Genomic DNA, 13,275 nt, shown 5'->3' with positions numbered 1-13,275 from the left:
TGGATAACTCCACTCCATGGTGTTGGACGCCTTCAGCAAGATTGTATTACACATGATGAAACAAAAAATGAACCAAAATAAAACAGACTGAAATCCTGATCCCAAGGTATTGTGAGGAATCCAGTGGGTGCTGAACTTTTCAACAAAGTGCAATCTGGAAAGTAATTCCTGAAGCTATTGTCTATGCAACACAAGCTTTTTTTCCTCAAACCCTGCTGTGCGATTGTGTCACCAAGCTGACAAGTCATCATATGGATAATAAGATGTCTCAGATGCGTGTGAGTCTGCCCACAAAAGATATTATGAGTGTAAACATTGATTGAAATATTTATGAATAAGTTTTAGACTGGTGATAAACCTACACTTCTCCCCATCACAGCACTTTTGCTCTTCTAATGCTCAGACATTTTTATTCAGTGAACAAGCAGGATGGAGGTGGTGCAATCAAAAAGGAAAATTATGTCAAATATAAAATGGCATGGATGTGATTTTCACAGGAGCAGAAAAGGAAAGAGAGGGTGATTTGGAAGGAGCAATAGAAGGAGTGGTTGCTATGGTGAACTCTGTCATAAATTATGGAGAGTTAAAAAATAAATAATGTTTAGTTAAAGGATAGCGAACAGGGGAATTGCGAGCAGAATTGACCATCTGTAAGGAAAGTGAGATTTACCAGACGCTGCAGTCCAGACCAATGTAATTTACGATTAAAATACGATTAATTTACAATGTAATTATGTAATATAATGATCTATTGGAGTAATGGCAAGATATTTTATACCATAGCACAGCAATTTGTGGTGTTTCATCAGGTGTAAATAGACAATAGGTGCAGGAGTAGGCCATTCGGACCTTCAAGCCAGCACCGCCATTCAATGTGATCATGGCTGATCATCCATAATCAGTACCTCGTTCCTGTCTTTTCCCCATATTCTCTGACACCGCTATCTTTAAGAGCCCTATCTAGCTCTCTTGAAAGTATCCAGGGAAACGGCCTCCACCGCCCTCTGAGGCAGAGAAATCCACAGACTCACAACTCTCTGTGTGAAAAAGTGTTTCCTCATCTCTGTTCTAAATGGCTTCAATAAACCATTTAAAAAGCGTTGTAGTGCTCTGAGAGACTAAACTGATGTTGCTCCTCCAGACGGGTTCAGGAAATATTCGGTTGAGGAGAAACTACTTGCATCTAGGCAGAAACGTTGAGGGAGGCTTGCGGTGATGATACATCTTTGTTTAACTCTGGTCTTCCATGTGATAGCTTGCATTTCACAATATAGAACAGATATATAATGGAGACCATTAGCTGAGGAATCCAAATTAGATAATGATTCTCATCTATAACAAAGTTAATAGCTGAAAAGAACTATTCCATGGCTGAATATGCTTCCAAACTTTCTCGGAGTTGATTTGTGGTAAATATCATATCCTTTGTGCCTCTTAACAGATAATATGCAGACTGTGACTTCAAGAGTGGCTCTTTAATGTGAGAAGGCGGGTGGTTAGAGAGAGAAAACAAGGGCTATCTGAAGTTAAAGAAGTCAACATTCATACCGCTGGGTATGATCCAAGCTCAATCGCTTGGGTAGTCTACACCCCAGCGGTATGACTGTTGACTTCTCTAATTTCAGATAGCCCTTGCTTTCTCTCTCAATCCCCTCCCTTCCCACTTCACCCAACAGTGCGACTGCTTCCGCCTACATTCTATCATTGTCCCATCCCCTCCCCTGACATCAGCCTGAAGAAGGGTCACGACCCCAAGCGTCGCCCATTCCTTCTCTCCAGAGATGCTACCTCACCCGCTGAGTTACTCCAGCATTTTGTGTCTACCATCGATTTTAACCAGCTGCTGCAGTTCTTTCTTACACCATTTTGTACTTGCTTCTTTCACTGCTTCTTCTCTTACTGGCGCATTAATTGCGGGAAGATTGGAGCGATAGTCAGGAGGAAGTTTCCTTGCCTGAATTTCTCTTGAAGCCATGAAATCTCATGCTTCTGAAGTCCACGTTGAAGCCTCCAGGCTCATGCCTGCATATAGCTGGCCGGCCCCTTCTGGTGAGCCTGTCCTACTAGTGAGACAGAACACATCCAGAAACTGCGATTGAGTCATCTGGCATGTTGTCTGCCAAGTAGTGATTACCTGGGCATGATTATGTGAGGTGGTTGCTTGATTAAATATGTGAAGCTTGCCAATTTAGATTTGGCCCCCAGATGTTCATGAGGAGAATTTTACAAGGTGATTGGATTTGGAGAATATTACCATGTCTGTTTTGATGCCTGGTGATACTTTTGGTTTTATTCTTTTTCTATTCCAATGTAGTGGCGATGCCAGCCATATCAAAGGGATTCATATTAGTCATTCTTTGTTGCTAGATCAACCTGAAGAACAAAGAGTGTAGATGTTATCACCAGAAACAATGACACACATGTTTATTTTTATTTTTATGATAATCATAACCAATGAGCAATGTATTTGTTTTGATTTATTGCGATTAGTGACTAATATTGAATCCCACAGCTGCCTGACAGTGATTTAAATTCAGGTCTCTGATCTGTTGGTTCAGGCCTCAGGGTTACTTAATTATTGCACTAAATATTTTAATTATTTATTTCAGCTTTAATAGTTTTTCAATATTTCTGAATGCCAGTGAGAATTTCAACATCTGTGAAGTCTGGGGCTTTGTAGATCAGAGTTTGATGTACAGCCAATATTATGAACATTTCCAGATTAGTTTAGTTTAGTTTAGAGATACAGCGCGACCATATCCATATCGGATACAACCATATCCATATCGGCCCACCGAATCCATGCCGACCAGCAATCCCTGCTCGTTAACACTATCCTGCACACACACTAGGGACAATTCACAATTTTACCAAGCAAATTCACTTACAAACCTGTATGTCTTTGCAGCATGGGAGGAAACCAGAGCTCCTGGAGAAAACCCACGCAGGTCACAGCGAGAATTTACAAACTACATACAGACAGCACCCATAGTCAGGATTGAACCTGGGTCGCTGCACTGTAAGGAGATGTGGTCAACCAGATACTGCTCTGGAACTCATCTCCTAGCTCCAGCTTCTGTGAGTTTGGCATCCAGTGAAGTTAAATTGAGGGATAAGAGGAACATATTTAGCCGGTGAGGCAAGGTAGGCTCAATCAAATAAATCTGCCAGTTTATGAGCTTTTTTTGAGCATCAATAATAATATATTTTATGGTAATTATTACTTGGTAACATCTCTGAAAATTATCAACAATTATTTAGTATATGTTATATTATTGTGAAATCTACATAATAAGAATTTAGTCTGACTCTAGGGAGATTAAGCAGTCTATAATGATTCACTGAAGTTCTTAAATTGAACTAGAAATGTCTGAAAAGCCAATTAGATCAACATAAAAGATTCTGTGGAATTCAAAAGAGAACCTAAATTTGTCTCCCAGAGGTTATCACATAACTAGCACCATTAAAACTGGTTATCTGCCATTATTGCTCTGCTATTTATTGGAGTTTTCTATGGTTAACTTAGTTGCTGCATTTCCTACATTACAACAATGACTGCAATGAAATTCCGAGACTGAAAGAAAAGTATTCTATGTTTCTGATTCTTATCGTCCAAACAGCGAAACTTACAAGGGAGATAATGGTTTCCGAGCTGGTGGTGGGGAAACTAGTTACACTCTCCTGGTGGTATTAAAATCCGGGCCGAGCTTTAGGTCAGACCTGTGAAAGAGAGGCATTTACAAAAATTAGAACCATATAACTATTTATATATAGTTTAATGTTTTGGAGACATACAGCACAGAATCAATCCCTTTGCCCCTTCAGCCTGACCATCAACCAGTCATTTACACTAATCCAACGTGACACTAACAAGAGATATAGACAGCTAAAGGGAGATATAATTTGTTCTATATTTCGCTACATTACCATCTATATCTCTCGTTTCCCTTTCCCCTGATTCTCAGTCTGTAAATGGGTCTCAACCTGAAACGTCACCTATTCCGTTTCTCCAGAGATCCTGTCTGACCCGGTGAGATACTCCAACTACATAAAAGTTAACATAAACATCCACCACAGCGGATTCCCCACATTCCTCACGGTGATGGAAGGCAATAAAGTCCAATCTTCTTCCTCTTTATTCTCCCGCAGCCGGGGCAGTCGAACCACCTGTCGGTGCGATCTAAGCTCCCGCAGCCGGCGATCGAAGCTTCCGCATCGGGGCGATCAAAGCTCCTGCGACTTGGAGCTCCCAAAGCCGGTCTCTAACCAGGAACCGTGAGCTCCACAATGGTAAGTCCGCAGGCCCCCGCGGTTGGAGCTCCCGAAGTCGGTCTCCAGCAGAGGCTGCCAGCTCCTCGATGTTAGGCCGCAGTGCGGACGAGGATACCATACGGAAACAAAATGCACCTCCATCGAGGCAAGAGAGTTAAAAAAAGTTTCTGCCAACACCCACCCCCTCCCCACCCCAAACCCTCCAAACCTCCACATAAATCAAGCTAAAGATCACTAAAATAGTAAGATTAAACGAGAACTTACCAGTTCGAAGTTTGATCGTTGTTTTATGAGGAGTACGTTGAGGGTATATGTGAAGAACCCCGCCAGGACGCATGCGTGTCATCAAAGCAGCGGTGTGAAATCACAGATAACTGTAATGACTTAAACATAGTAAGATTAGAGAAGAAATACCAGTTCAGTATATGATCATGGGTGGGAGCGGAGGGCACGTATTCCCTCAACGTACTCCTCATAAAATAACGATCAAACTTCGAACTGGTAAGTTCTCGTTTAATCTTACTATTTTACTTCGGAGTCACGTGAGTGACTACGTGAAGATTTCAAAGCTCTGTGATTTCATGCCGTGGAAACGAGTCCATGCATCACATCTGCCTTAATGACTGTAGGAGGAATTGTGTCAACATAATTTAGACATGAATCCGACATTAAAATCCATGAATTGATTAACACAAATTATAGCCCCTATTTATGGGGTAATTAAATTACAGACCTTAAATTGTTTCTGCAAATGTTCCAGGTTTAATGACTGGTTTATGATAAAATAGTTGGAATGTTTTTCCCCTGACCATCCTGCTGCCTTGAGGATTTGGTCCATTGGTACATCCAACTGCATAGCTGCCGATGTAGCTGCAGCCCTGGTGGAATGAGATTTTAAAATATTAGTATCCACCCCAGCCTGTGTTAGAACATGTTTCAGCCATCTTGAGATGGTCTGGACCGTCACTCTTTTGTGTGGTTGCTTATGGCTGATTAAAAGTGCCTTCTCATTGCCTCTGATGATTTTCGTGTTCTCCATGTATAACGACAAATGTCTTACTATACAGAGATGATCATCTGTTGGGTAAGACCTAAATTTTATATTGAGGCCTGTTGATCCCTGTCTGTTCTGCTTAACTAATTCATAAATATGAAACGTAATATTTTCAGATGAAGAAGTCATGTTGTCCAGTCTTAATTTATGTAATGACTGTACCCTTTGTGCCGTGACCAAAGCCATTAGCATGACTGTTTTTAATGTCAGTCTATGTAGGGACAGAGCTGTTGCTGGAGACCAATTCCTGAGCATCTTCAGGACAATACTCACATCCCATATTTGGCAGTACCTGGTTCTTGGGGGATTGGTATTAAAAATTCCCCTCATAAGTTTTGTTACTAGTGGGTGAGTCCCAACAGAGTGACGCTCTGTTCCTTGCCATAGATAAGTTGACAGGGCACTTCTGGCGCAGTTGATGGCACTATAACTGAGCCCCTCATCATAATGGAGGCCTGCCAGGTATTCCAGAACAGACGGGATGTTCATTTCTCTGTAGATGATGCTGTGTTTGTTACAATACATCTCCCACTTCCTGATATAGACCAGATACTGTTTTTTGGTGGACTGTCTGTGGGCCGCCAAAATCATGTTCACTGTTCGGTCCGTCAGTCCCAGCTGTAGTAGTGGTATTTTTAGACTCTACAAATTAATAAATTCAAATAGTTATGGCATGGGTGGCTATTCCTCGTTACGGGATGAACCAATAAGTCTGGTCTATTCGGGATGGTGATACATGGTTCTAATACCATGTTCAGTATCACTGGGAACCATGGTTGAGTAGGCCAATCGGGTACTACCAAAATACCAGACGCAGAATCTTGCTGTATTTTCCTTAATACCCGACTGATGAGGCAGAAAGGAGGGAATGCATAAATAAACAATTTCCCCCAATGCAGCGAAAATGCATCTGTCGCCGCTGCCCCAGGGTCTGGTTCCCACGAAACATAGTTTGATAACTGGTGATTAAGCCTGGATGCGAATAGATCGATATCTGGTGTTCCATACCGTGCTGTAATATCAGCAAATACTTTTTTATTCAAGATCCATTCGGTGTTTTCATTAAATTTGCGTGACCTGGTGTCTGCCACTAAATTTAGTTTACCTGGTAGGTAAGTAGCTGATATCCAAATATCTCTCTGGATACACCATTGCCAAATTGTATTATCCAGATTGTCACATGATGTCAATTTGTTTCCACCCATGCGGTTGATATATGCTACCACGATGATATTGTCAATCTGTAGTCTAACATGCTGGTGATATGACCCAGTACAATGTGACTTTAGGCCATAGAATGCACCCAACATTTCCAGGTAGTTTATGCCCAGTGTTAGTAATAATGATGCCTCCTGAGCAGTCCATCTACCTCCACAGCTGGAGTGGGAATTGGTGGCACCCCAACCAAGTGCACTGGCATCAGTTTGTAGCACCATGGAAGGGTTTCTGATAATGATTGGATTGAAACAAAGCCGAATGTTATCTATCCGCCATTTTAGTTCCATTATAGCTTTGATTGGTAGCTTCATTGGTCTGTCAAAATGACCAGCATTAATTTTGAGTGCTTGTATTTTTGCTCTCTGTAAATTTTGGTAATGTAAAAGTCCAAATTGTGTGGCTGGAAAATCAGCCACCATTTTGCCAATTACTTTTGCTACCAATTTGATGGACGGTTTACTGATGTCAATGAGGTTATTGCAAGCCTCTATTAAGTCTATAGCCTTTCCCTTTGGCAAAGTCACCGACATGTGAACTGAGTCAATGGTGAACCCCAAATAGTCCATAGTAGTGGAAGGCGTTAGTTTAGATTTAACTGGATGGATGATAAACCCCAGCTTTTCAAATAACTGTTTTGTGGCTGTTACAGTTTGTTTGGCCAATTCCAAAGTTTTGCCCACAATAAGTATGTCATCTAGATATGCCATGACCATGTGTTTTCGTTTCCGTAGAAACGCTAGGGCTGGTTTCAAATTTTTTGTGAACAGCCTTGGGGCTGATGTTAAACCATTTGGCAGTGCTCTATACTGCCAGTTCTGTCCCATCCTGTTGAATTTTAAGTAACATCTGTGGTCACCTCGTATAGGCACTGAATAGTAAGCATCTTTTAAATCGATGCTAGCCATGAAGTAACCTTTGGAAATCAATTGTTTTGCAGTAACAAAGGTTTCCATTTTAAAATGAATATATTGTACAAATGTATTCAATTTGGTCAGATCTATGACGATGCGACAACCACCATCTTTTTTGTTTTTGGTAAAGATATTGGACACGAATTCTTGCGGTTCATGTTGGGATTTTTCAATTACCCCTTTTGCGTAAAGCCGCTCCAGTTCAGCATGCGCTTCTGATTTTTCTTTACCGGAAAGTACGAACATTCGGTTCGGTATATGTTGAACTGGAGGGCTGTACTTGTGTATAAATTCTATGGTATATCCCTGGATACTGCTTAAAATATAAATGTCGGTAGTTAACATACTCCATGCATCCAGAAAGTAGTGTAAACTCCCCCCAACCTCCATGCTCCCTGCAATTTGTAGGGAACCAGACCCACCTACCTCTATAGTTACCAGTGACAGGTTTACTTCTTTTTGTAAATCCTTCATTGATGTTGAGGCGTCAGTGTCTGGGTTTGTGGTTTGGTTGATGTTGGAGATTTGCGTATCTTCCAAGAAGGCCGGCCTGGGCCATGGCCTAAAAAAGACTCATGTTCGGTGTACCGGACCTTCGAGCTTTCACCAGTCAGTCTTGTTCTACTGGTGGGTGCGTAAGGGTGCCATAGTGGGTTTTTGATGAAGTCCCTTTTAAGAGTCCCAGGGTTTTTGCTTCCTCATCGAGCTCCTTGACTTGCTTCAATAGGTTACCTCCAAATAGTAGAATTGGTGGTTTTACGTTTCCAGGTTTGCACAGACCCGCGAATTTCGGGTTTAAAGTAGGTCGGATGGCACTCTTCCTGATGCTGTTTATTTCATATTGTGTGTTGCAAAGCAGTGCCAGTGCATCCTGTTGGTCCTGCGACATGTCCTTCTCATCCACTGTGCGGGTGAAAGCTGTTATCCCCGCTGTTAGGAGTTTTAATACCTTTTGAAGTTTGATATCCATGCCTCTAACTCCTATTCCAATATGTTTCCATATACAAGTATTTACTACAGGAACATTCAGGGATATACAGTTACAAGGTGTCTTGACGTGGTGTCCAATACAGCCTGTTCTTGTAGCTGGTTAAAGGACATATAATCTATACTGACAGCTAGTTTTTGCTCCAGGTTTTGGCCAGTCTGGTCTGGCTGTATGAAGTTGGACACCATGTCCAGTAGATTTTCACGTTCCTGCACCCCCTGCACACTTGATTTCTCTTCTGCAAACCCCTCTTCAGGATCAGCCCAGTACTGACCCCCAGTACTCCCCTCTGACGAGGGAGAAGCACTGTGCAGCCCTACAAGAGGTGCTGCTGTGGGTTTTACATAGAGCCCACAGTGACTCGACTCCATCTCCCGGAGTCTGTCACATTGGAGCAAATGCTCCACACACCGCTCCATCCGGCTCCAGCGCTCACGGTCGCTGGCCGCCCGCGGCTGCTCAAAGTCGGACTCATCTGAGTCCACGACTTTGTTGGTTTTTTGTTTTGCCTTACCGCCCGGCCGCGGAGTGGATCTGGCCAGTGCGGAGGCGACATCGGGCACAGCTGATCCCATTATAGGTGATTCAAGTGCCGCTGGCCGCTGCTGGCTGCCCGCTATCCCGCGGTCCTCCCCCACCAGCTTTGTCGCAGCCCTCGTTGCTTTCTTCGACTTGTCCATGCTCCCCACCTGTAATCAGTATGGGAAAACACAAAAAGACCGCAGAGTACTCTTACCTGCAGGTTCCGGCTTTTAAACTGCCGCTGCGGGGGAACGTCGTTCCACCCCGCCTGACTGTTTCGCAATGCGTGTAGCGATATGACACGCATGTGTCCTGGCGGGGTTCTTCACGTAGTCACTCACGTGACTCCGAAGTAAAACATACATTTAACACATACTATTAAAACAACAAAGAAGGAAGGGACAGACAGACTATTGGCGAGGCAGCCATTGCTAGCACCACCTGGTTGTTCAATGTCCTTAACACCTTCATTGAAGTAAACCATGAGGGAAGTCATTGACTGGTAGGGAGTCTCTCACTAGTGCACAACATGCACCTCGAGAACACGTGCAATGTGCCTGATACGCCCACAACTGCTGTTTCATTGTAGTGACTACATCACATTTGGTGTGGTTAACTGTGACAACAACATTACCATCTGTGTTGTTGCATCACCATTAATGTGTTTCTTCCACAGCTTGCGAGTGCAACTCTTTTTTTGATTTATATTGTCATATTCTTGGGAGACCATCGTGTTCATTTCTGGGTGAAATTGTGTTCAGTGCAAGGCACCATGTTATAGGAAAGGTGTTGTTAAGCTGGAGAGGGTACAGAGAAGATTCAAGAGGATGTTGCCAGGACTAGAGGGGCTGAGCTACAGTACATTCTGAAAGTATTCAGACCCCTTCACTTTTTCCACATTTTGTTACGTTACAGCCTTATTTTAAAATTGATCAAATTCTTTTTATTTATCATCAATTTACACACACAATACCCCAGAACAGATGTTTAGAATGTAATTAAAAAGAAATAACTGAAATATCACATTTACATAGGTATTCAGATCCTTTTCTATGACACTCAAAATTGAGCTTAGGTTCATTGTGTTTCCATTGATTATCCTTGAGATGTTTCTACAACTTGATTGGAGTCCACCAGTGGTAAATTAAATTGATTGGACATGATTTGGAAAGGCATACACCTGTCTATAACAGTTGACAGTGCACGTCAGAGTAAAACCAAGCCATGAAGACGAAGGAATTGTCTGTTGACCTCCGAGACAGGATTGTGTCGAGACACAGATCTGGGGAAGGATATAAAACAATTTCTGCAGCATTGCAGGTCCTGAAGAGCACAGTGGCCTCCGTTATTCTTAAATGGAAGAACATTGGAACAACCAGGACTCTTCATAGAGCTGGCCGCCTGGCCAAACTGAGCAATCGGGGGAGAAGGACCTTGGTCAGGGCGATGACCAAGAACCCGACGGTCACTCTGACAGAGCTCCAGAGCTCCTCCGTGGAGATGAGAGAACCTTCTGGAAGGCCAACTATATCTGCGGCACTCCACCAATCAGGCCTTTATGGAAGAGTGGCCGGATGGAAGCCACTCCTCAGTAAAAGGCACTTGACAGCCCACTTGGAGTTAGCCAAAAGGGTTGTTTTCTCTGGTGCTCTGGTCTGATGAAACCAATATTAAACTCTTTGGCCTGAATGCCAAGCGTCACATCTGGAGGAAACCAGGCATCGCTCATCACCTGGCCAATACTATACCTACGGTGAAGCAGGGTGGTGGCAGCATCATGCTGTGGGGATGTTTTTCAGCGACAGGAACCGGCAGACTAGTCAGGATCGAGGGAATGATGAACGGAGCAAAGTACAGAGAGATCCTTGACGAAAACCTGCTCCAGAGCATTCTAGACCTCAGACTGGGGCGGAGGTTCACCTTCCAACAGGACAACAACCCTAAACACACAGCCAAGACAATGCAGGAGTGGCTTCATGACAAGTCTGTGAATGTCCTTGAGTGGCCCAGCCAGAGCCCGGACTTGAACCCGATCAAATGTCTCTGGAGGGATCTGAAAATAGCTGCGCATCGACGCTCCCCATCCAACCTGACAGAGCTTGAGAGGATCTGCAGAGAAGAATGGGAGAAATTACCCATACCAAATACGGGTGTGCCAGGCTTGTAGCATCATACCCAAGAAGACAAGGCTGTAATCGCTGCCAAAGGTGTCTCAACAAAGTATTGAGTAAAGGGTCTGAATACTTATGTAAATGTGATATTTCAGTTATTTATTTTTAATTACTGCAAAATGTTTTAAACACATGTTTTCGCTTTTTTAATTTGGGGCATTGTGTGTAGATTGATAATTAAATAAAATGAATTTAATCAATTTTAGAATAAGGCTGTAACATAACAAAATTTGGAAAAAGTGAAGGGGTCTGAATAATTTCTGAATGCACTGTATGAGGAGAGGTTGAGTAGGCTGAGACTCCTTTCCTTGGAGTGCAGGAGGATGAGGGGTGATCGTATAGAGGGGTATAAAACCCTGAGATGATTAGATCGGGTAGGTGTACAGTCTCTTGTCCAGAATAGGTCTATCGGGGACCAGAGGACATAGGTTTAACGTGAAGGGGAAAAGATTTAATAGGAATCTGAGGGGTAACTATTTCATACAAAGAGTGGTGGGTGTATGGAACAAGCTGCCAGAGGAGGCAGTTAAGGCTGGGACTATCCCAACATTTATGAAACAGTTAGACAGGTACATGGATAGGACCGGTTTGGAGGGATACGGACCAAACGCAAGCAGATGGGTGTACTAGTGTAGCTGGTATATGTTGGCCGGTGTGGGCAAGTTGAGGAGAAGGGCCTGTTCCATGCTGTGTCACTCTATGAGCTATGCCATCAGATTTTCCCTGCCAAGAACAAGAGGAGCAAAAGGAGGATGAGAGGTCACAAGGGGATAAGAGATGACGTGGATGATGCTGATAGAGAGTACCTCAGGGGTTGGCAATGTGACGGATGAGGAAATTCTGATGGTCCAGGATAAATTTTTTTTTTTTTTTTTTTTTTTTTTAATATATTTTTTTATTAAAGGTAATCAATTACAATGCTTCAAACAACTTTATATCAAATTAATTCAATTTGCATTAAGTAAAACACTAGTAATACTTATCTACTGTTTTTTTAGAAATAATGATAGAGAAAGAATAGAGAAAGAATAAATCATTAAGAGAGTGATTAAATAATAATTTGATTATATATAAGAAAGAAAAGAAACGGAAAAAAAAAGAAAAAAAAAAAACATTTTTAGTAACCACAATATGTATTATTAATAACACTACTACAAGTGATAGTATCAATAAAGACATATATGTAATTCCAATATAAAAATGAATTATTCTCACCAAATCCCGCAGGGTGCACGTCGAGCTGTGTTGCCAAGAACAGCTACTTCTCTAAATACTGTATATATGGAGACCATATCTGTTCAAAAGAATTATACTTGTCCAATAGGACAAATCTAATTCTTTCCAGATGTAACGTCTCCATCATCTCTGTTGCCCACATTTTGGTTGTGGGGGATAATGTTCCCTTCCAAAATTTCAATATGATTTTTTTTCCAATTATTAAACAGTAATCAAAGAAATTTCTTTGATTTACTGTAAGTGATAGATGTAAATCCGGAATTCCAAATATTATTAGCTTTGGGTTAGGGTCCAATTTAACTTTGATGACTTCAGAAATAACTTTAAAGATTTCTGTCCAGTAATAATTCAATTTAGGACATGTAACGAAACTATGTATTAAATTTGCCTCTGCTTTCTTGCACTTATCACAAATAGCGGAGAGATTCGGAAAAATACTATTTAATTTAGTTTTCGAATAATGTAACCTATATAATACTTTAAATTGTATCAGTATATGTCTGGCGTTTAATGAACACCGGTGTATTCGTTGTAGACTTTCTTCCCAGTTTTCTTTTGTTATAGCCAATCCCATTTCATTTTCCCATGCTTGACGATATACTTCCGTTATTGGATTCTCCTTATCCAAAATGATGTTATATATATAGGCTATTAATTTTTCTGTATTTGGATATAAATTAAACAGTTCATCTAACAATCCTGCTTCTTTATTTTTATAATCTTGTGTATTGGATTTAATATAATCTCTAATTTGTAAATACCTAAACAAATGTTGTGGAGACAATCCATAAATATCTTGTAACTCCTGGAATAAAAGAAATTTTCCTTTTCTATACAGATGTTCTATCCTTGTAATTCCTAAATCATCCCATTGTTTAAACCCCCCATCTAATATAGCAGGTT

The sequence above is a fragment of the Amblyraja radiata genome, chromosome 6 (assembly GCF_010909765.2).
Source record: "Amblyraja radiata isolate CabotCenter1 chromosome 6, sAmbRad1.1.pri, whole genome shotgun sequence".
In the NCBI taxonomy this organism is placed as follows: domain Eukaryota; kingdom Metazoa; phylum Chordata; class Chondrichthyes; order Rajiformes; family Rajidae; genus Amblyraja; species Amblyraja radiata.
This window is presented reverse-complemented; position numbering follows the sequence as displayed.